This window comes from Panthera uncia, chromosome B4 (genome assembly GCF_023721935.1).
Source record: "Panthera uncia isolate 11264 chromosome B4, Puncia_PCG_1.0, whole genome shotgun sequence".
NCBI lineage: Eukaryota > Metazoa > Chordata > Mammalia > Carnivora > Felidae > Panthera > Panthera uncia.
Window position 1 is genome coordinate 125,219,645 of NC_064809.1, and position 23,753 is coordinate 125,243,397.

The window sequence follows — 23,753 nt, forward strand, 5'->3', positions numbered from 1 at the left end:
GGTTGACAGTTAAAAGGTCACATTCCTAGAATAGGTTGAAACTGTCATTAAGTCTTGGTTTGCTGGCTTGGGGAGGGGTGCAAATGACTCCAATTTGGGCTTCTTTCTTTTTTTAACATACCCTGTGGTGATACTTATGGGTGGTCTTGTAGAATAGGGCTGGAGTGGCCTTGCCGTGAACAGGGCTTTGAGTAGAACATTCATAGACCATTCTCAGTTGTATGAGGAATAGTTGAATTAGTACTATTTTAGTTGGAAGCAGTCTTTTTTTTTTTTTTTTTTTTTTTTTTTTTATTTTCGTAGGAAGAAGTGTTCTGAAGTTACTGGGTGCTAGAAGGGGCAGACTTCAAGGAGATCTTTTTATCATATCTTTTATCTTATCCTTTGTGGTTGCCTGGAACCTGAATATCCTTCCTATTAAGGTGAAATTCCTCTTTATAAGGACCTTGGTTGGATACGGCCCCACCCCCAATAAGGAAACTGATAGGAGCAGGTGTTTCCTCCCTCTGGCAGCTAAGATGTGGCCACCTGATCCTGGTTGACCAAATAGAAGCTTCAGAGTTCAAAGGAGGCAGATGCAGTTGTTTAGATATTAAGTTGTCGGACTCACTCTGAAATGTGTCCTTGCCTGCGGCCTCAGCTCCCTTGTCCCCTTTCTTTCCTACCAGTTTTTAGTTTGAATTCACCCGTGGCATAAATGGGCTGAATCCAAGGACCCAGAGGGGGTCTGACAGGACCAGCCAAGGGGATCCTTGGCTTCGTGGAGGATAGAAATCAAACGTGAGGAAAGAGGAAGTGAGAGCGGAGTTTATCAAATAGCGTAAGTGAGAGAACACAGCAGGCAGAGTGTCTGGGAGACTCGGAAAGGAAAGGTAAGTCTCCCCGTCATTTGGGGTCAGGGGTTTATATTGGAAAGAGGTTCAAGGTACATGTTCCTCCAAGAGTCCAAGGTAGGATAGGGTCCCATCAAAGACAAGTGTCAGGTGAACAACAGATATTACACCATAAATCACAGAAAGTAGGCAATATTGATGCCAGTGTTGACTGAGGTTTGTTTGAAACTAATGTCCTAGAACACGTTAAGGATCCAATTCTTCTTAGACATTATCAGGTGTACGGGGGCCTAGGACGAAACTCGGAGAATGATTAGCTTTCCTGCCTCCCCCTTGGAGTGGGAACTTTGCTTCTTTGGTTTACTCAGATGCCAGGTGAAATACAGAACATAAATAAATAAGGTGTAGCAGAGAAATAGCAAACATGGAGCCTTTCTAAAATGGAGTCCTTTCAGTTTCCCTGCCTCACCAACCTTCTCAATTCCACTATGGACCACTTTGGTTCCTTCCAAAAATATCCATTTCTGCTTATCTTAACCAGACATGGTTTCTGTTGTTTGCAGCCTACACCCTGCCTGGTTGTAAGTGCTCACACACAGCAGGATGCTTGACACATGAGATGACCAATAAATGGTAGGGACTGTTGCTTTAACAACTTTTATGATTTCATTGATTGATATCAAAAATCCTCTGAGGCTCCTTTAATCAAGTACTATTGTATTTAGTCTGTTCTGGAATAATCCCTTCATTTACTTAGACATTCTGGTTGTTTCTGTCTAGAAGCTTTCTTGCTCCTCCCTGTCAGTGTGTGATATTAGCAAAATTACATGGTCATTCTCCCTAGTGAAACCTGAGATTTCAGGACTAACCAGAAATTGCTACTGATATCCTTGATATTTTGATTAGAGATCTTTGGTTGGATGGTGTGAACTGATCTGCCTGTAGCTCTAACATCCAGAAATTCTACTTAAAATTTTAAAAATCATTAAAAATTTCTTTTCTTCTTTCTTTCTTTCTTTCTTTCTTTGTGAGAGAGAGAGACACCCAGGCATCCCCCCACCCCCAACTTTGTTTAAATCATTTGGATTAAGACACTAAAGAGTAACAATGGTTTTGTTTTGTTTTGTTTTTTTAAATCACATTACATATGGGATGCCGCATCATTACGTGATCAAGCCCTGAGTCAGGCTCTGTGCTGACAGCGTGGAGCCCGTTTGGGATTCTCGCCCTCTTTCTCTCCCCTCCCCCACTCATGTGCACTCTCTCTCTCTTTCTCAAAATAAATAAATGTAAAAAAATCACATTATGTCTTATTTTCTGTGTTAAAGATGTGAGCATAGTTGCTTAATTCGTTAATTTATGAAAACTAACTCAGAAAAATAGTGATTGGCCTAAAGGTATAAAAAAAATCCTTGTTTAAGGGAGAGATACTACTTAAATTCTGTGAATAAAACCAGACTTAAAAACTTTAGTGATCATTCATGGAGAAATCGATGTTGAGCCAAGTGCCTAATCCAGTGATAAGCTCCCTAAAAAAACTAGAGTCTAGCTGCCAACAGGCATGCTACTATTGTACATTTGCAGAGTTGCTCTGAGCAGGAAATTCATCCTTTCTTGGGTTCTTAAAAGCATCACACAGATTTTCAGTTATGTCTCTAGCTTTCCCATTCTCTCTTCTAGTCCTTTCTGCATCTTGGAAAAGCCTTCACTATTCATCCTGTCCCCTCCCCCATGCAATCTCTTCCCACTCCACTTCCCAGGGGATCAGTTAGGGAGAAGAAAAGCAGGGGGCCTCACTGTTGAGGTGATTTTGCAAGCAGTAAAGGTTAGGAGTCTCCAGAAAAAGTAGTAGCTTTCTCGACATAAGAGACGTCATTGAAGGGGCCCCGCCATCTTGCCATCTATCCCTGACCTGCACTACTTGCCCAAAGCACATTCCTTACAGAACTTCCTGGGATATGATGAATTGCAGAAGGATAGACCTATGTGGTTATGATTTTAAGCGAGGTAAGAGTGTAAGGACAAACTGCCACTGTCAGGGCAGGAGATAATCCAATCACATCAGGGGCAATAAATCAGTGGTAAAACTCCCAGTGCTGATACAAAAGTAAAGACTTGACGTGAAGATGGAGATTCCTGAGTTGTCTTTGCAAGATTGAAACCCCTGTGAGCAATCAAATAGTGGGCCAAGTGGAGCAAGAGAATCGATGATACTCACCCTTGCCAGCCCTGGTGACTTCTTCCATCAACTAAGACCTAGAATCTGTTTCCTTAAGACGACTTTTGCCTCACTGCCATGCCGAATTCCCCACTGCACGAGCCCCTTTGTGAATGTGTGTGCCGTTAGCTTCAAACCTCCCCAGTTTTGTTGTTGGGGGAGACACTATTTTGGGAAATGTGCCTGATGTTCTCCTTCATTTGTTGCAAATGCATTGTGGCTTGACACCCACCAAGAGGCAAACCCAGTGTTGGGTGACAGTTTCATTTGTTTGGGGTTTATTTTCACGAAAGACTTGAATGTTTTACTGCTTGCTTTGGATTCCTACACCCAGTTTCAACTGGGGAGCAGAGGGGGAGAGTGGTGCCTGAGGTTTCTGAGAACTCAACTCAATTGCAACACAGTCTATCCAGGGACAACATCAAATCTGACGTGAAGGGCTCAGTCTGACAAGATTGCCCCTCCCCCCACTTCCATTTCAGAAGCCAGTTGCAAGTTCAGGTTGTCTTCTGTGCTTCTGACCAACCTGATACAGATCAGAGGTCCCCATGAACCCTCTTTGTGTTTGATTAATTTTCTTCAGTGGCTCACAGGTCTCAGAGAAACAGTTTACTTTCTAGATCACTGGTTTACTGTGAAAAGATACAACTTAGGAACAGCTAGAGGGAAGAAATACATAGGACCAGGTGTGGGGAACAGGCTTGGAACTTCCATGCTCCCTGGTCACACCACTACCGCTGGAATCTCCACTTCTTTGCCAAACCTGAAACTCTCCAAACATGTAGCTTTTGGGTTTTGATGAAGGCTTATTACATAGGCATGATTGGTGAAATCACTAGCCATTGGTTATAGGTTCAGTCTCCAGCTCCTCTGCCCTCCCTGGAGGTTTTGGGGTGGGAGTAGCACATTGGTCTGAAAGTTATAGCCCTCTAACCAGGTGATTGGTTCTCCTGGCAACTAGCACCATCCTTAGGTAAGTCCCCAAAGTCATGTATTGAACACATCAAAAAACACTTCAGTCATCTCTTGGGCAATTCCAAGGGTTTTAGGAGCTCTGTGCCAGAAACAGGGTCAAAGATCGTATATTTCTTTTTGTAAATCACAATATCACACTGTCCAACCTCAATAAATTTGTAGTATAACTGACTCTTCCAGCCAGGGGGTCTTAAGATCATTAAGGGTCTTAAGGGAGTGTCCATTGTCTACGGAAAGCTTTTGGTCAATGGCCATAAAGGCTTGTCCACAGGAAATAGCCTGAGGCTGTGTTTCCAAGCCTGCTCCCTTATCACCCCCTAGCCCACAACAGTAGCTTTTTATTAAATATTTATTTATAAAACACTCCTAGGCTACTCTGTGTACCCTTCTGCTGAAAGGGAACCCTGGGAGGCCTGATTATTCTTTGATTCCCTAATGCAAAGCAACCATTCTGGGAACTGCTCAAAGATGGTCCTGCAGTAATTCTGAGATGGTGCACAGTGCCTACTGACAAAGTCATCCTCCCTTCTTTCTTGCCCCAAGCTCCAGGGGCAGATCCTAATTAGTCTATATCTACCACTGAGCCACAGTCCTCTTGCCAGAAGTTGGTTTAGAGATATACCTTAAAGTAGTTCTGGCCAACGAGATGTGAAGAGTATGCTGAAGGTGTGGGAGGTGGGTTTCATCACTGATAAAAAGGGACACAGTGGTCACTTTCCTTCCTTTGCACATCACTGTGTTCGCATTGTAATGCTCAAAATGGTGGCAGCCATATCCCGTGACCATGATCTCACCAAAGACAAAGCTAGCACCATGGCACAGTTGAAGACTAGAAGAATTGTGGGTCCTTAATGTCACTGCATCCTGAATTAATTAATTCTGAAACCACCTAATCTTAGAATCCTTGCAATTTGAAAATTTTAAATTTCCTCACTGTTTAGATTGGTTGAGTCAATGGTATCTGTTACTTGAGGCTGAATGCGTCCCAACACATGTATCTCGAGAACCATTCACTCATGCCCCTCTTCCCCCCCACCAAAATTGAGCTGTAATGATCAACTTTATGGTTCTTCAAATTTTACTGTGTATAAAAATGTTTCTGTTTAGTAGCTGCCTGTGAACACCTGCCTGGTACTCAAAACTACCAGTGATATGTGGACACCCATCACCGAAGTCCTAACTAGAGATACAGGGGGATTAAATCATGGAAACAAAAATAATACTAACAAAACCAAAAAAATACATATATATGTCTGCTATGTTCCAGGTACTGTTCTGGGTGCTTTGTATCATGTGTTTTGAGAAGTTTTGCTGTTAAGAAAGAGATAAATAGAGGGGTGCCTGGGTGGCTCAGTCGGTTGAGCGTCCGACTTCGGCTCAGGTCATGATCTCGCAGTCCATGAGTTCGAGCCCCGTGTCGGGCTCTGTGCTGACAGCTCTGAGCCTGGAGCCTGTTTCAGATTCTGTGTCTCCCTCTCTCTGACCCTCCCCTGTTCATGTTCTGTCTCTCTCTGTCTCAAAAATAAATAAATGTTAAAAAAAAAAATTTTTTTAAAAAAGAGATAAATAGAGCAGTAGCTTGAGAGTCAAGGGAAGATTTTATCAATAGTACTCATAAGATTTTCCCAAACACATCCACATAATTTTTAAACTGTTAATCCTCAGCCCTGGGAGTATCTACTCCATGCAAAATTGTGTTTAAGAGCCCACCCCTTAGTCTGAACTCATGTTAGAGTTGCCAAAGGCCATTGTAGAATCAGTGGTATCTGAGGGCCAAAGCATAGACATTGGAGAGAAAATCTTCCTTTGTTAAGCCTCGTTAGGATGACAATCATTCTGTTCCAGGAGAATGTAATCTATATCATCCTGAATTTAAACTCCATTGAGAGAAATTTCCCATCAAGCTGTTAATTTTGGCATCATCTGATTGCTGTATATGGGGCGGGGGGATTGACCTACGCTTCACATCTCTTCTCTAAAAGTGAGCAATTCAAATAGTTTTGCCTTCTTGAGAGTTTGGAAACATGTGTTGGCCCTTGCTGTGCAGTTCATGTCCCACCAGCCACTCTTCAACACCATCCTTCCCCACCTCCCAGTAAAGCTTCTGATGTTGTTACTTCATGGAAAATGGTGCTTGCTAAGGTCCCCATTGGCTTCTATCTTGATAGATCCAATTCTCATTTTATGTGACCTCTTACCAGTAGGGATGGTGTCTACTTGCTGAAGTGTTCTTGGTGCCCAGTAGAGTCTGGCTCACAGTAGGTGCTCAATAGATAATTGTGAATGAGTGAATGAATACACATCTTATGTCACATGATGTCTTAGGGGCAATCAGGTCTAGAATTCAGAGTCCAGAGTTCTTGCTACTAAAACATACTTTGATAGAGCTTTACATGGTGAGACTGAGATACAGCATGTTTACATTTTCTAAAGAAGGAACCAAAAGCCACTTTTACTTCTTTGCTTTGAAAAACAACTAAGTCCAAGAGCACACTGAATCTAGAGTCACTTTTCCTTTTCAAACATTCTTCTCTCAAAATTCCATTGCCTTGCAAGCAGGTGCATGGTGGAATGTTTTCAGAAAAGCTCTCACGCAGGCATCAGTTTTGTTTTGAGTTCCACACCCAACCCCAATTCTTCCAATAGCACTCTGAAAGAACAATTAAGCCCTGAATTTTTTACAAGGGGCTGGGGGAAAAAATCTGTTTTAAAAGCTCCATTATCAATCACATAAACTGCCAACTAATTATTACAATGTACCAAATAGCCAAAAGCAGCAAATATCTTTTGTAGAGCTGGCTTACACAGCCAGGAACTGGGCCAAAAGACCCAGCTGGGAGGCCCTGCTGCTCTAACCAAAGGTAAGCTGCAATGTCCACTTACCTTCCAAATTCACCAGTTAGGCAGCATATCAGGTTTTTGCTGTTGCTATTGTTGGTTGTTGTTGTTTTTCACACAAACCCTCATGAAATGTCAGATGGAAACCAAGGCAGTAGACTTCATAGCTTCTTTTGAAGGGAATGGCCTGATGCCATTGCCATTCTTTATGGGAAAGATAGATGTTAGCTCATTTTAGAGAATGACTATGCTTGACTATCAATCCTCTTTCTAGGAGGCACCATTCTAGTGCCCATTGAACACAACAAATTGGGATACACAGTTACTCAGAGAATCCAGAGCAAAATAACTGGAGATGGCTTCTGAATGTCAGTCAAGGTCATAGTTTGGAAAGAGAGACTGAACACTAGGCCTTCAGGATGAACCATGGCCATCAACAGGAAAAAGAGTGACAAAGTTGGAAGTCTGGGCAATTGGAACCTGGTTGGAATGCTCTGTGCTGAATGCACCTGGCGGGAGGCTGGGGGGTGAGGAAGAGGGGGCAGAAACAGGTGACACTGGGTATTGAAGGTCCAGGTTGATGAATCAAGGAGATAGACTCTTGCAGGACTGAATGCCAATGTCCCCTTGCTCCTACAAATGCTTTTTCTTCACATCTTTGGACACTAACCAAATGCATTCACAAGATGCAGCCAACCCAGCATTGCCCACTCACCTCTGCAGGTTTGCCTTTGCTACAGAACACACTGAGGTAGACAATCTAGTGCCTTCCCAGTTATGTGTCCTGGTTGCCTTTGGAATAAAACCCAAAATTTGCCTGATACTCACAAGTTACATTTTGCTTTTTAGGGGGTTACTTTCTCCTGAAGGACAAATACACCCTTGAATATATTTTGGCCAATTCTTCCAATTTTCTGTATTCTGTAAACACTGGGATAGCTTTGCAGCAGAGCCAGACATAGATATAGCAAAGTCTGAAATTTAGGGTAACAAAGTAGGACATCTCAAAATCAGGCATCTTCTGAATTAATAACCTATTTTTGGCGATGATTTTTTATGGTGACATCTCTAAGCTAATATCATACTTTTTATATTAAAGCAGAGTCTTTGGGAAAAGCTGAACATTCACAGTTTGTGCCTACCAATACAGTCCTTAGCCTCAAAGTTCCCAAGGAACAGGGAAAACACAAGAGCTCCCATGATGACAATGGAGCATGAATTTAGAGAGAGTTCAAGGGTGCTATATGTGGGGGTGTGACTAGATGTGCCTGGTTACTTAGTAAGACCAAGGAAGGTGAGAGGGGGTTCAGAGAGCTAAATTAATTTCATTTGGCAGGCGTGGGGCGTGGGAGTGGGAGGGGTGGAGAAGCTCCTGATGCTGAAGCAAGGACTGGTCCTAATATCCAAGTTCTCCAGCCCACAGTGACCAGTAGTCAGATTTCCCAATGAATGGATGGAGTGTAGCTTCAGCAATTTTAGATGCAGCAATACCCAGATGTCCAAGTAGGCTGTTGCTTTCTAAGAAGTCCAAGAGCTTATAGTCAGCCCCCTGGTGCAAGGTGGGGCCCTGTTTGTTCTTCAAGGGCAAAGATGGTGTTTATTTAATCTCAGAATCCCTAAGGAATGTTCATGAATGGAAAAATGGATGAATGGAAAGGGACATGGTCCATAGCAGGCCATGCCCCAGTCATGGGTAGGGAATGAGATACTAAGCATATTATTAGAACAGAAGCTGGTTACAAGGGACAAAGGGTGGCTGTTGTACTCAATTTCAGGTCACTCCGTGGGGACCATAGCTTAAAAATAGGACTGGAACCCAGATATCCAACAGAAGAAACTCAGATTCAGATGTCCAGCAAAATGGCTTGGCATCAAGTCTCTGACTAGAGCTCTCAGAATGCTCCCAGGTTGCAGGTGCACCTCAAGAGGCTACAGCCATGGGAAAGAGGGCAGTGTCCTTGAGGCTGGGTGGACCCTCACCTGGGAGGAGAGGGAAGCTTCTGATTGGTGCTGGAATATATCTGCCTATGGACCTCCCATGATCCAGCAACTGAAGGGGTTATTCCCACTACGGCAGGGTCTGGATCTGTTCTAGGGGGTAGGGGAGGCTGTGCTAATGGAGGTTATTATAGGCTTGGAATATCATCCGTGCATGTATTCATCCCCAGGGTAAAGCTAACCACAGGATCAGCAGTGGATTGAGGGTATGTGAGAGAGATTTTTAAGAAGTGTAATTGGGGTGTTTGGTAAATAGAGACCAGCTACCCAGTCTTTATTCTCCTGACACTCTTAATCTCCATACCTGTACAACAAAGAGCAAATCTGTGGACTCGGAGTTGTCTGAAAAGTCTCATGTACTGACCACCACTGGCCCTGTCATTTCTTAGAGCTTCTTGTTACCTGAGAACTCAAAGAGAAACAGATTTGTATCTCGGACCAGAGAATCAGAACAGGGACTACATTTTGGAAAGCCAAGAGTTTCCTGTATGGAAGAACAAACCAGACACAGGATAGGAGCTCCATCTGTTTTTGTTTTGGTTTTATTTTCCCTTCTTCTGATTATAGGCTCACTTTTCACAATGTCTTGCTCATCCACCCTTGCAGCTGGACGCTTGGCTCTATCAAGGTCAATCAGATCTTCTTTCAATGGAATGTGGTGCTAGAATTAATCTGATTTGGTCTCCCTGGGAAGTACCTCATCCCTATTCCTGACATGCTCAGAGTTGCTCTTCTTCCTGTCCGATAGTCATTCAGTTCTCTCTCTGATCTGCCAAGTGACTTCATTGTCCTTCTAATAAAGCTCCCTTCCGTATTTCTGTTGTTCACGTTCTGAGAATCCTAATATACCCAAGATAGTAAGGAAAATATTTTGCAGGAAAAAGATGTAAGCGTACTATCATTAAAAACCACATAGACAACTACTTTACATTGGTATAGACCAGTCAGGAGTCCTGTTAGTTGGGTTTGCACTTCAGACATCATGGAAATATGTGTTTCTGCATCCTAAATACCGTTGGCTGAACATTCCTCAAATACAGTTATACTTAAAATTAGCTTGACTTTTATACTGTGTTTCCATTGCCTTTTTTGTCACTTTGGCAGAACCTTAGGAAAAGAACAAAAATGGGGTATTATTGAAAAACTGAACATTGATAGACGGAGTCACAATGAGCCAGCCCATGTCTGACATCCTTTCAGGGAGCTCTAGTTATGTAGTAATTCATTTCCTGTGGAACAATTTACTTCGAGCTTTTCTCTTATCCCCAGAAGAATTTAGGGGTGACAAGCACCTTCTGAGCTAACTCTAGGGGCTCAAATTAGGAGAAAAAAAAAAGTCCTGGCAACAGCAGTAGGAGAAATTAGCAAGGGCGGGTAACTCCCAGTTTACAAAACAGTGAATGGAGAAACCAGCAGTTTTAGGATGCTGATCATTTATTTTGACAGGTGTAGTTTATCTCTGCTCATTTATAATAATTATACATTGTGGAGACTCATTATCCTGCCCCCCTCTGTCTCAGTGCTGAGAGCAGTTAAAAGTAAATTTGGCAAGTCTGTGGGGGGAGTGAGATAATGGGTGTTAATGACCAAATGGGAAATCTATACTTGAGCCACTTACTATGAGGGTGGCACATGGATCGTTGAAAGGGTGCTGGCAGGCTTTGAAAAAACAGTTCTAAACTCTTGATTTTTTTTCCCTCCCATTAACGTGTTCCCGTTACCTGTTACTCTCCCCTCTCCTAAGAAGACAGAATCTTTTGGATTCGGAGTTCAGAATAATATTGATATTTGGATGAGATGGGTATGGATGCTTTGGAACATCTTGGAATGTTTTTATTTTAGATAGGGAATTTGGGGATATATTTGGGGATGATATTGGTTAATCACATGTATCCTGGAGCCCAGGAGGTTTCCAAGCTCTGTTACCTACTAAATGTGCTACCACAGCTTGGTTTTGCTATCAGTACCATGAAGATGATGATAGTAGCTTCCACAAAGTTTTATTAGCAGGGTTTAATTGGTTTATATAAGTAAAAGTGCTTAGAGCAATGCCTGTCACATATTAAACACTATGTATGTATTTCTTCTACTTCCTCCTCCTCCTCCTCCTTTTTCTTCTTCTTTGCAAAAGGGAAGTAATAACAATACCCACCTTACAGACTATGCTGTGAGGATTAAAGCATAGAGTTCATACAGCTCTCTCAATAAAAGCGAGTTATTTTTAGTACCCATTCTGATTTTGTAATATTAAAATCTTGAGTTCAGGATTCTCTTAGAACTGAAACTTCACATTATGACCTATAGCATGTCATACAGTTTTGCTCAACGAACATATTCTGAGTGTCCAGTCTTGGCCAAGTCCTGGGAATGCAAAGGTCAGTTAGACGAGAACCCTAACCCCTGGAAAGGGAAAGAAAACACAAGCAAACATATTCTGAGAGCTAAAAGAGACTCTGGGAGACCCTCCCTCCCCTCCATGCAGAATTGAAGATAAAATATTGTAAATTGCCTTTTTGGAGAAGTCTTGCTAGAAGGGCTGTTTTCTAAGACTCCTTAGAACCACTCACATACCTGTGTCTCTCTCCACCTTTCACCTGATTCTCTCTCATCCCATAAATGAGGTCTCTGCCTTCCCACTTTGTACGGATGAAGAGTACTCTTGTTTTCTTGTGGACATATGCTCTGGTTTTGGTTTTCAAGTTTATCGACCCAGGACTGCCATTTGCCCATAAGGTGCCTTTGTTCAAATTAGTAAATGGCGATCTTTGTTCTGGGTGTCCTGGTGCAGAACTTTCACGGCACTGTGTGGCAGCCCGCGGCTCTCCACTTTCTAACTTCCTCTATTGACATCTCAACTCTGGAGGGCTCTGCAGACTGAGATGTCCTTTCAGAAGTGAGTCCTTAAGAACCACCTCTGCTCTAGGGAAGCTTTTTAAAAAGGCAGATTTTTCTTTATTATTTTTTTTTAAGAGAGAGAGCAAGAAGTGAGTTATTAGGGAAAGGTGTGGCAAAGAGGCTAGATATGGGAACTGTTGTGTATGATTTCTTTGGCCACTGGCCTCCTCTACCTGTGACCTGGCCTCCTCTACCTGTGACCCTCTACCTGGGGGTTCTTCATACTTAAGCCCAAATTACAGTGACTTGGGCAACTCTCCAGCCCACATCTTCTGATGCAGGAATGGAGGTCATTTTGGGGAACCCTCTTCCGCTCCGGCTCTCATCAGTCTGCTGTGCCACTTGGAATCTGGAATCTGCTGAAAGGTTTCCTACAGTTACCCCTGTTCCACGTGCTTATCGCAAGGATACCAAGGTCCATGCAGGGCAGAGTGACCCAATCCTCTCCAAACTGCGAAGACTTGGGGTGCGGGCTTCTATGCAGAGGTGGGAGAGACATCTCATGATGTGACCCACCAGAGTATTTAACGAAGCCACCAGAAATGTATGGGCTCTTGGGAAGACCATTACAATCTGCTCCCCCTAGCTAACTATTCTCAAGGCTAATCCGTAAAGGGAGTCCATAATGAAAATCGATAGCTTACCTTCTCCTGTAAGGTCCCAGCACTGATCCTATTATGCCTTCCATGCCTTGTTACCTCAGTCCCTGTCACATTGGCAAGCCTGTCTGACCATCCCTGGTCCCCTGGACACATCCCCAAATTGTCCAGCACATCGCTGTCCAGGCCAGCACTTGGCCTGATCTCACACTCCCTTCCTGGTCCCTTTCACTCTTCTCTGTATTCCAAAAAAAGGAAAAAGAAAAAAATCTACACCCATCACCCCATCTCTGTCTGTGTGTCCCCATTCTCTCATTGCTGTTACTCCCCTGAGAAAACCACCTCCCAGGTGGCCCTCTCAAGTGCTGGTTGTTATTTTCACCCCCAAGGATTAGCAGACTAGGGGACAAGATACGTGTCCTAAGGGCTTCTCATCCAGACCCACCCACGTTCCCTCTAGGCTGAAGCTACAGCTGTGAACCAAAGCAGATAAAATCCTTGCCTTCATGAAGGAGACGGGGGTGGCAACAAATAACAAATACCTATGAAACATGTAAAAAATAAAGCAGAGGGTAAAAAAAAGGAGAGGAAGAGGGAAAAACAGGGATGCTAGGATCTAGGAGAAAGCACACCCGATGGGCAGTGAACCAGGCATGTATCTGAGAAAGAAACAATGTGCGAAGCCTTCAAGGAGAACATCGAGGTAACCGATCCATCCAACATCCAGGCCTCTGTCCTGCGTTCCCATGTCCTTCTCACTAAATCCAAGCATCTTGTCACATGACTCCCCCCTCGACTTTGTCATTGGCAATAGCTGAACTATCTTCCAGTTCTTGCTTGAAGCATCTTACTCTTTGACAAGCGGATTCTGTTTTTCCAGCTCATTTATGTGACGACAGCCCCCTCCTCCACTCCCAAACAGGTCTCTCCCACCTCATTCAGACCTGCACCAACCCTAACACTGTTTTACTATTTATCAAGTTGCTTTTGAACTCAGCTTATAAAACACAGACCACCACTGCAATCAACACAGCTTGTACATGTCACTACCACCGAGCCCACATGCTAGTCCCCAACACTGCTCACCATCTGCTTCTCAGCCCAAGTAGCTGAACGTGGAAAAACGTTCTATAGCAGAAAAACACACATCCCCGCTGATGAACCTCACTTCAAATTATGTAAGTCATATGCAGATGTTAGGGCTGCCTGGCTATTCTACTGGATGCCCTGATCCCCTCATTCTCTTACCCTTTGGGCTACTAATTCATCATGTCTCCTCCCTCCCCACAATTCCAGTGCTGCTCTGGCCTTGTCACTCACTCCATCTCTTTCTTCACTGCCATTGATGATGGAATCTGGAGGGAGAGGGCTGCCTCAGCCAGCTTCTTCCTACTTCATCGCTTTTCCTCTTTTTGTCTTCTCTGTGGAGAATGGGTCCGGTTCCCCGGGGTTGCCATTGGCTCTCATCCTGCCCTATTAGTCATGAGCTTTGCAGCTCTTTGGATTATCCCACCTATTTCTTGTATGGACAGCTTCTCTCTTTGTAGGACCTACTCCCATAAGTATATGAGCACATGAGAAATAGCTGTGATGTTTAAGCAAAACTGAACAAGCCATTTTTAACCTCCGTTTCCCATCTCAAACCTAAGTAATTTCTTTTCTCGCCTTTAAGGTAAAACTTCTAAAGACTGTGTATATACTTGCTGTCTCCAAACCACTCAACCAAGTCACTGTAAATCTCTTTGTTATTCAACCTATCCTATTTAGGTTGCCTCCTCCATTCCCACTCTTCTTTTCCAGCTTACCAAAGTCCATGGTCAATTTTTGATCTGTATCTCACTTGACGTCTCAGAAGCACTGGACACAGTGGACCACTCCCTTTCTCTCAAAGCCTTTTGTGGCTTCTGAGCTACCCCCCTCCTCCTGTTTTCCTCTTACCTCACTGGCTGCTCCTTCTCCTCCTCCTTTCTGGGACTTCTCCCCTCCTCCGGACTCAACATGTGTTAGAATTCTCCAGCACACAGTTCTACTTACTCTCTTTCCTCTGTGAACTCACCTCACCCCAGTGGGATTAAATAGTATCTATATTCTTAAGGCTTCCCTTTTTTTTTTCTCTACCCACCTCTTCCCTGAGCTCCAGAACTATGTGTCTGGTTGTTTATTTTGGATTCACTCAAAGAGGTGAGTGTCTACATGGCCAAACAGGCTTCTTTATTCTATTTCCCAATATTCTCTCCTATCAGTAAGTGGCACCACCGAGCACCTAGCTTCTCAGGCTCCAAACCCTAGGAGACTCCTTGAATCCTTACTTTCCCCTTACCCCATATCCAATCCAACAGCAAACCTCAGACAGGTCCCTTTCCACCACCTCATCTGTTACCTTTCTAATCCAGGGTGCTGGTGTCCCTGGTGGCCTGATAAAACAGCTCTGATTGACTCCCCACCCACTTTTGACACTAGCATCCAATTCTCCATATGACACCCAGAAAGATCTTTAAAAGCCATAAATCAGTTCATGGTGGGTTTTTTTTGTTTTTTTTTTTTTTTTTTTTTTTTTTTGCTAAAAAAAAAATCTAATGATTCCCTGGGGCACTCAGAATAAATCCCAAACTCTTCACAATGGTGTCTAAGGCCTTACATAGTCAACTTCTGGTTATCGCGTCAAACCCATCTTCTACCACTTGGTGCCTGGAATGATATTTCCTCAAACTTTTGAACAGTTTGCTCCTATTTAAGTCTTTATCCAAATGTGATCTCTTCAGAGAGGCCTTCTTTGCCCACTGTTGAAACAGTCATCCCATTCTTCTCTTTCCCTTTAAATTATTTATTATTTTATTATTTTTTATTAAGTTTTTAATTTTAACATACAGCATTGAACATACAGCATTATGTTAGTACAATATAGTGATTCATATTAGCTGGTGCTCATCATGGCAAATGCATTCTTAATCCCCATTACTTTCTTCACCCATCGCCCCCCACTCCCAACCTCCCCTGTTGTAACCATCACTTTGTTCTAGATAGTTAAGAGTCTGTTTCTTGGTTTGTCTCTCTCTCTCACTCTCTCTCTGTTTCCTTTGCCTTTTTTGTTTTGTTTTTTAAATTCCACATAATGAATAGATAAAGAAGATGTGGAATATTTTTTGAGCCATAAAAAAGAATGAAATCTTACCATTTGTAACAACATAGATGGAGCTAGAGAGTATAATGCTAAGCAAAATAAGTCAGAGAAGACAAATACCATGTGATTTCACTCCTATGTGGAATAGAACTTGTTTATTTTTTATAGCATGTATACTTCAACTTTTTACTATAATTTTTATGTAATTCATAATATTATTATATCTTTTTTTTTAACTTTTTTTTTTTTATTTATTTTTGAGACAGAGAGAGACAGAGCATGAATGGGGGAGGGTCAGAGAGAGAGGGAGACACAGAATCTGAAACAGGCTCCAGGCTCTGAGCAGTCAGCACAGAGCCCGACGCGCGGCTCGAACTCACATACCGCGAGATCGTGACCTGAGCCAAAGTCGGACGCTTAACCGACTGAGCCACCCAAGCGCCCCTAATATTATTATATCTTATACATATTCTATATTAACTATTTCATATATAATGTTATACATAATATTCATATTATATTTTATATAATTCATAACATTAACAGAATAAATAAGAAAAGCCATGTGATGCAGAAGTGCATCTGACAAAAGTCAATACCTAGTCATGATAAAGTCTCTCTGCAAACCATGAAGGAATAAAAGGAACTTCTTCAACCTGTTAAAGGATATTTTTAAAAAACTTACAAATAACATCATAATCAATAGTGAAATACTGAATTATTTCACCCAAGAGTAAGAATAAGGCAAGGATGTCCACCGTCACTACACTTTTTAATGTTGCACAGGACACATCTTAGTTTTTGCAATAAGGCAAGATAAAGAAATGAAAAGCCATAGGGATCAGAAAGGAGGAAGTAAAACTGTCTCTATTTGCAAATGCCATGATTATTTACATAGAAAAGTCTAAGAAATCCACAAAATGACTAGAAAAAAATAAGTGAATTTCACAAGCTTGCACAGTTCAAGGTTAACATGCAAAATCAACTGTGTGGTATATGTCGGCAGTAAACAATTAGAAAATGAAATGTTACAATTCTATTTATAATAGCTTCAAGAAACATAAAATACTTGGAACTAAATATAACAAAAGTCAAGGTCTGAACACTAAAAATTATAAAACACTGCTGAGAGAAATAAAATAACTAAATAGAAATATATATCATGTTCAAAGTTTGGAAGACTAAAATGTGCACATTTTTGTTTATATGTATATTGTCTGCTTATCCAACTAGAATGTAAGGTCTTTGAGATCAGGAATTCTTTCCTATTTCATTCCCTGATGTATCTTCAATGTCTGTTAACAGAGTGGGGTACACGGTAGTTGTTTATTAAATATTTGTTGAACGAATGACAATACTAGGCTCCAAAGCAGCTTTGATTTTTGCTCCGAGTCTCACAAAAGTTTTTCACGAAAACAATCCTCTATTCCTCTATCCACGAGGACCGAAATTGGCTCCCGCAGCCTGCCAGCTGGAGAATATCCCCTTCATAATCTCCATCCCCTCTTGTATCTCCAGCCTCCAGCCAGAGCTCTGGTCCCCACCACTCGGCTCTGAACAGAGGCTCCTGGAGTAAACGGAGTGCGTGGCCTCATTGCCAGACAAAACACCTCATTAGAGCAGACCCTGTCTGCCAAGTGTGGAGAAGAATAGATTCAGGTCTTGCAGCAGAGTTGGGTAAGGCCTGGACAGTTACCCTAAAATAATGAAGAGCCAAAAATGTGGCCACAAAGAGGGAAGTTAAATTCTATAATGGTTCCCAAGGGAAGGGTGCAGATTAGAGCCGAGAGACAAAACCAAAGCAAAAGTCAGAAGCTGGATAGATGCTGTAGGGAAGAACACAGGACAATGATTAAGACCTGGCTTGCCCCACTCCTGGGGAGCAGAAGATGACTTATCTGTAAAAGACTGAAAACCTCAAATTTGAAGTCAAGTATGGATTTAAAACCCAGTCGTATGCATAGGTTTTGCTTTCCCTAAGACTTTCTTTCTGTACTTAATAGGAACTTTAATACCTGCTACGCCTACCTTGCAGGATCATTGTGATTGTCAAGTATGTATCATGGAAAGATTATTATTATTTATTAGCTTAAGACTTACATTATCAAAGTTCTGAAGAGTGCTCAGGTTTAATTTTTCGTGGTTCATTATTTAATTTGAAGCGAATTCCCATAATATAAGACCTTTCCATATTCAAATATAAATTTAAAAATCCATTTTGCTACAAAATATATGACTGTGGGGAAGATAATTCGTGCCTTGGCTTACCTGCAATGGTGGGTAGACCATTAGCGACCATGCCGTTTTCTTGTAGAGTTGAAAAATATCTCTTCCAACTCTTGGTCTTGTTTTCCAGCTACATGATCTCTTTCAGAGGCCCTCATAAATTATCCCAGACAAAAGCATCCAATACATACAAAATCCCGACAAAGGATCATCCAATATCTGGAATAAAGACAGAATTAGCTCAAAATAATTACATAAGTCTCCCATTTAAAAACGTCAACATCAGGTTCACATTAAGCCACAGTGTTAAGTAACTGGGCCATGTTCAGCTTGTTTTTGTAATGCAATCTCCTTGGTAAATTCAATTATTAAAAAAAAAAAGTGGTCTTCTTGGTATGATAACAAGCACAAAATAAGTGGAAAACACCATTAAAATGAACTCTACATTGTTTAGAAATAGAATAGTTAATCGTATTGAATGTCCTGCCACTTATTACATAGAAGAGCTGGAAGCAGATCAAATCAATGACAAGAAATGTCACATCACTCCAGAGTCTCACAGATAGGCGTGTGCATTTCACGACATCTCTTATCTTCTGCCTTGAACATTTGCTTCTCATCGCCGTTTTTCTCAGCAGACTTACCTGACTTTAGATTGGTCTGTGCCCTTGTCTACAGTTGTAAAAGATAATTCACCAATATGATTTCCCAGGAACTGGTAGAGGACAGAGACCAAGAGAAGAGACAACCTGACTTGTCTAGGTTCTAAATGATGCAGAATCATGAGCCATATGGTCGAGGCCTCAAAGCTAGGAACTGGCCAGGCTGGGGTTTTAGCTCAAGCCCAAACATTGTTCTTTTCTACAGAAACAGCACCGTCTCTTGTGGGAAGAATCACATAATGCTTATAAAGGAATGGATAAAAACTAGTGATGATCAGAAATGTTATAAAAAAGCCATTTCACACAATGGTTTGAAATATCCCGTCCCCATTTGATATAGGGATTTGTGATGGTCTTCGTGACCTATCACGTCAGTGACAAAAATAACCATTGGCCCAATTGCTCAAGCTTGAAATAAATCAGAGAAAGGCAATCAATCAGTCAAATATTTTTCAAGTGTCTTCTGTTTGCTCAACACTATGCTAGACTCTGTGGGAAATGACAGCTCACACATCAAAGTTCTTTGGCAAGCAAGAAGGGAATATGAAATAGAATCATCAGAGAAAAATGACAGGAGCTGGTCTGGCTTCAAAGAACCTAAATCATGATGTGGGGGAGGGGGGTTTCAAATAACAATAGATCCTCATTATCATAAACAGCACAGAAAATGTCTTTCATTGGTGATTAGACCAGGGACAGGCAAACTTTTTCTGTAAAGGGCCAGATGGTAACTATTTTAGGCCTTGCAGGTCATAAGAGTCTCTTCAGCTGTTGAAGTGTGAAAGCAGCCGTAGCCGTTAAAGGAATGAGCATGCCTGTGTTCTAATAAAACTTTATTTAAAAACACAGGTGGGTGAATCTTTTTGATCCACTGGTTGTACTTTGCCAATTCTCGCTTTGCTTGAACATGAGGGAAGGGTGCAGAAGTGATTGGCTCTGAACAGTCAAAGAAACCTTAGTTACAACCAGCCGTTATTCAGGGCCAACCCTCCGCCAGGCACTCTGTGTCACGGTTCCCTGAATTTTTAAGACACTCCCCACCAATGCAAGCTGCTTAAGTTTACACAATTTAGTAATAAGCTGTGGCCTACACTTCAATCCAGGCATACCTGTTCGCAATCCTGCACTCTCCCACCATAATAAATTACCCCTGCAGGCAGACCTGCTGTTTTCGCCTCTCACTGTACATCTTAGAGAACTCGGCATTTTGAGCCATTAATAACAGGACGACCCTGCCACCCAATCCAGAGGTCAAAACTCACACAAAATACTTGGAGAATTGGTCCTCACACTTTGCTGCATGTGGAAGCTTTAGAAAATCCCTGGAAGCTTTAGAAAATCCCGATGCCCAGACCACACCCTGTACCAATGAAACCTGAATTTCTAGGGGTGAGACCCAGGCATCAGTATTTTTTGAAAGGTTTCCAAGTAATTCTAAAGTCCAGCTAAACTTGAGAGCCACTGTGCTAAAGCAGGATGTCATCTACGTGTGTCATATGTAAATGGTACCCCCTGGAGTTGTCGAAGGTAACAGTCCCAGGCTAACCCTCACTGAGTAAGCATACATTATCAATCAAATAATTCGCTAAATATCTGTAGAGCACCTTCCTGGGGCTGGCCACCATTGTAGACATGAATAAACAGTAACAGAATAGGTAGCCAAGAGTCAGAAAGCTGTCCTCGATTATGTCAAACTATTGTATTTCTTGAATCTTCTTTATTTCCTTCCCGTCTCCGCTAGTATTTAACAAAGGCTTTTGAAAATTCCGGCCTGTCTTCTCTTGGCTAATGATGCACAATCCACTTTGAATAGTAGCATAGCTAACACACATCCTACCTATGGTAACAACATAGCTAACATTTACTGGACATCTATCACCCTGCAAGGGTGTACCCATGTGGTGTCACAGCTCTGAGAATCATGTTTTCCGTGTTCATCCTGGTTTACACATGCGTAAACAGTTCCAGTGAGTTCCTTGTCCAAGGTTACCTGGAGAGTAAGGGAATAAGTAGGATCTGTACCAGATCTGCTTGATTTTATAACCCAGGTGCTTAAACACTGGAAATTACTGCATGGGTTACCTCCTCAATAAGTGTTGGCCATCTATTGAAATGACAAATGAATAAATGAGAGAAAAACTTTTGCTTTGAATCAGACCATTAATTAAGAAGGAGAAGTATCCCCTGGGCATGATGTAGGGGTGACAATGGAAGGTAATGAAGAAAAAAAAAAAAAAAAGAATACCTTTGACTGGCAACCCCTTGCTCACCCGGAAGGTTTCATTCCAAACTTTTCTCTATTCAAATTCCTCAATCTGTATTTTGGATTGAGAAGCAAGGCTGTTTTATTTGAAGAAGCACCTTGAAGAATGTGCAGGATCAGGATAGATGAGAGGAGAATGTCTTCCAGGCTCAAATGCCACCATTTCAGTGACCACATTCTCTTTCCACATTCTCCAGCCACCCAAGACAGAATGAGTAGTTCTCTCCTCTGAGAATCAGAACACTTTACTCCTTCCTAGAGCATCTGATCCTCATCGTGGTGATTTCAGATTTCTATTATTGTTTTTTATTTCTCTGCTGTCCCATTAGCCTGTAATCTCATTATAAGCCAATGTAACACTATATTACGCAATATTATAACTAGTCTAGCCTCAGCCTAGCATGGAGCCAGGCACAGAATTGGTGGCCAGTTAAATTTTGCTCTGTTCCAGAGGCTAGGTTTTGATTGTCTAATAATAATAGCTTCCAGTTCTTGAGAACCAATTATGTGCTAGGCATTGTGATATGCATGTTAAAGTCTACTTAGTGCCCTCATCCTCATAATGAGCTTGCAGTATTTTGTATCATTATCCCTATGAGGGTGGGCTTTTGGCATTCTGGTGCCCAGTTTCCCTTTCCTGAAATAGCCCAACATGCATGGTCATGTGGACACAGCAACCCCTGCAGTGATGGAGGCTGAAGTGATCTCTTCCATCCTGGCAGAGCCAACAACATGGGAGTGACGTGGCAGTCACAAATGAAGACATTGAATCTTGAGCCAATGATCAATGTAAGGACACGGGGCCAGTTGGAGGTCATATTCATGCCAGCAGCATTAATGTTCACTAACCACCTTCTTGCTGCTGCATGGTCTTGCTGTGGTTTCTGCCCAGTCACCTGGAACCTTCCCAAACTTACCAGTGTTCCAAATTGGTCTTCTAGTCTCATTGGCTGTAGAAGACCCGAATGCTTCCAATGACTTGTGTTTTTTTTTTGGGGGGGGGGGGGGGGGGCCGGGGTAAGTTTGCCCAGTCCATTTATGTCAATTGCAACCATGGCCCCAATGGACTCGAACATTTTGAAGATAAGAGGTCAGGCTGTGTTTACACCATCACACAGCTAATAAGGAAGAGACAGGATTTGAACATACTTCCTTCTGATTCGAAAACCCATGTTCTTCCCATCCACTGCTCTCTTTTGTACAGGGAGGGTGCTCAATATTTGTTTGCCTTTTACGATGCTGCTGCTGCTATTCCAGAGTTAATGGTTTTCTTTCTTTCAACTTAAGAGCCATTTAATTCTTTATTGCCCTGGTATTTTCTGTGTTTAATTACCTTAACCTGCTGCCTGACACTCAGAAACTACTTACATATAGGAAGGTGATTCTTTCTAAATTTATTTCTAACCTTTATTAAATGCTTACAATGTGACCAGCGTTGTGCTACGTGCTTGGCCTGCATTACCTGATTGATGCGTCCCCCAAACCCAATGAGATACAATTATTTTCATTACCAACATTTTACAAATGAAAAAATAGGGGCTCAGAAAGATTATGTATTTTCTCCAAAGGTCATGCGCTGATGTATGTTGCATCCAGGATCCACTGAGGACTGACTCCCAAATGGATATGCTTTAACCTTTAAGCTTCGTTGAATTACTAAAAAATTGTTAACTTCAATTGTTTTTTATTACAGAAACAAGAGATTCATTGTGGAGAGCGAGGAAAATAAAGAGACGTTGGAAGGAAAAATGCAAATAATCTCTCCACTTAGAGGTAGCAATATCTGTGCTTTTTTTTCTACATATGCCTAGGTATGCTTTAAACAAACAAACGAAAATAATCATAGTGTGCCTCATGGTGTGTGCCAGTTGCTTTTTCACTTAAGAATATGTCTCTTGCTGTGTAACAAATTACTCCAAATTTAGCAACTTAGAGCAACAAATTTATCATCACACATAGTCTAAGGGTTAGGGTCCCCAGGAATGGCTTAGCTGGTTGTGGCTCAGGGCATCTTGACAGTCAAGATGGAGACAGGTCTGCCATCACCTAAAGGCTGGGCCAGGAGAGAAAGATTTGCTTCTTGAATCACTAAATGTAATCCAATGTGTGTTCCAGCAGGAGTCCGTTTATGATAGTTCCAGACTGAAAGGAAACTTCGAGGTCATGTTGTAAATACTTAGCTCTTTTGTCACTCATCCACTCCACAAGATTTGACCTGATAACTAACTTCATTTCAAGGGTTGGGAGAAACTCCTTTGGGGACAAGCAAAGTCTTGAGTAAAAGGTTCTTTCCCTTCTCGAGTGAAATCAATGATGCTAGCAAAGCACTATGCAAGCATATTTTACATACCATTGTGTCTATGGATTAGTTTCTTGATGGCGTTTTTAATTATTTAAACGTATTGAGAAAAAAGTACAAACTGACAAGTTTTTCCTTTCTCTTGCTGGTTTCTGTCTGTTATGGGCTGTCCATTACAGTCACTTGGGGTTGGTTACCTAGGAAATGGCTGGCAGACTGGAGCTTTTAAATTGATCACCAGACTTATGGCAGGAAGGTGAGTCACATGATATGAATTTAGTTGCTTCTAAGTGGAAGACTAGAAATTGCTGAGCATTAAAAAAGAATCACCGGAACTTTCCCCCACTACTCCTTAATTTTAAAGATGAAACAAATGATCTCCTTTCAGGAAGTCGCAGAGATCTAAATTTATCTCCAGAGGAAGGGAGTCTAATGATTCCATGACCATCTCAGACTTCATGGTTATAAAGAGACACTGTATTCAAGGTGTGCGTGTGTGTGTGTGTGTGTGTGTGTGTGTGTGTGTGTGTTCATGATAAACGCAAACTCAGCTATCTCTTAAGCTAATGAAAAATGAGGTGTTTCCTACTTTCTTCACAAGGATGAGGATTAATACGTATACAGCTTCTTGAGTTGCTCTGAGAAGCACCATTCCTTTATCCATAGAGCCTATGGTTATTAATCTCCAGAATGAATAGAGTATATTCAGTAAAACTATCTCAGTAGCTAAAACGTCGTTATCTGCATGATAAAGGAATTAAAATTCATCAGAATGAAAAGAACTGATCAAATTTGAAGTTCCTTAATAAAATATGCCAGGCACTTA

At 41.9% G+C, this 23,753-nt stretch overlaps 1 long non-coding RNA gene across 1 annotated transcript in view; it reads left to right on the top strand.

Moving 5' to 3' along the window:
- The window catches only part of LOC125920346 (uncharacterized), a 24,806-nt gene extending 2,405 nt beyond the window's left edge, over positions 1–22,401 (top strand). Inside the window, exon 3 of the long non-coding RNA XR_007457031.1 lies at positions 22,322–22,401. This is a non-coding gene — a long non-coding RNA (uncharacterized LOC125920346). The remainder of the gene's footprint in view (positions 1–22,321) is intronic.
- Positions 22,402–23,753: the final 1,352 nt, after the last annotated feature.